This window comes from Penaeus monodon, chromosome 9, assembly GCF_015228065.2.
Source record: "Penaeus monodon isolate SGIC_2016 chromosome 9, NSTDA_Pmon_1, whole genome shotgun sequence".
Lineage (NCBI taxonomy): Eukaryota > Metazoa > Arthropoda > Malacostraca > Decapoda > Penaeidae > Penaeus > Penaeus monodon.
In genome coordinates, this window is record NC_051394.1 from 5,448,067 (window position 1) to 5,449,620 (window position 1,554).

Consider the following 1,554-nt stretch of genomic DNA (forward strand, 5'->3'; position numbering starts at 1 on the left):
ACAAGCTGTGCTCTCGACTCGGGTCAGGAAGCGTCATTGTTCCGAACCTTGACTCGAACAGCACAGCGGTTGTCGGATCTCTGAGACGGATCATTTCGAGCACAGCTTTTGGGATCTGCGTTTTGGGATCTGCCTTTTGGGGATATGACTTTTGGGATCTGCCTTTTTGGGATCTGCCTATTTGGGATCTGCTTTTTGGGATCTGCCTTTTTGGGATCTGCCTTTTGGAATCTGCTTTTTGGGACCTCAGGATGGGTCTGACTCAACTGCACATGCTCGGATGTTTGGAGACGCTCTGAGAACGATTCTGTAGAAGGACATCGTGGACCACTTACCCATCGCCTTAAGTTCTATATCATTTACTTATATCAGACCTTGTATATAAGTAAGGCCTCGTCACTTATATAAACCTTGCTTCTATAGTAAGGTCTCGTGACTTATATAGACCTTGTATATAAGTAAGGTATCGTCACTTATATAGACCTTGATTATATAGACCTTGTAAATAAATAAGTAAGGTATCGTCACTCATATAGACCATGATTATATAGACCTTGCTTCCGACTACATCACCCACACTTCAACTCTTTGTGACTATATGTCCTTCCCATGCTCTATATCAGCGATTCATATCCAATGAATGTTTATTTGTTAGGTAAAACATGAATATAAGTTTGCCCCGGTGTCTGATGATATGGTCGACAACCTGTCATATTTAACATTAATACTATTTCTTCGATCTACAGTAGACTACTTTGCTTCACCTGAGAACGATTTTTTTTTTTTTTTTTTATTACAGCATTAGTAATGATTATGGCATGGTAGATGCAGGGATGCCAGTAGCAATGGTTGATTTATGAATGATATATTATCCTTATTGAAACCTAAATTAATAATAATAATAATAATAATAATAATAATAATAATTATATAATAAGCGTTGCAGTCTCTTTCCAGGAGACATTGGTCACGCAGAGAAAGTAACTAGGTTAGAATGAAACAATCTAATCTAACAAGATACAAAATAGCAGTCTGTTTAGTTCACTTTTTAACAATTAGAGAAAACCCTTAATATCACATATTCTCAAAATTGATCTTCTTCGAGAGCACTTTCCTTGTTTTGATAATTTCCTATGATCGTATTATCGACCGATGGAAACTATACCTATATTGCCAAGGTTTAGAGTTAAAGTGCAGTTTGTTTATATTTTTCTTGAGATATGTTCGAGACCATGGACACGCGGAGATTACTATTTATAAGAAACGGTGAGAATTCTGGCATTAGAAGCGAAAACACATGGCAACACTTCCTGTTTCATTCTGTGACCTTCGGATGAGACACGATGTTTATTCTGCGTGTCTGCATTACCTTTTTTATGCTCTTATTTGTCGGAAATAATGAGTGATAATCAACGTCCTGGAATGTATTAATGAGAATGAGGTAACTGGGTAATCATAGACGGTAATGGACTGTTTTAATCGCAAAAACTTAAAAGACTCGAACGTATGCCTATTCTATTACTACAGAAGATGTCGTAAAAAAAAATCACGTTT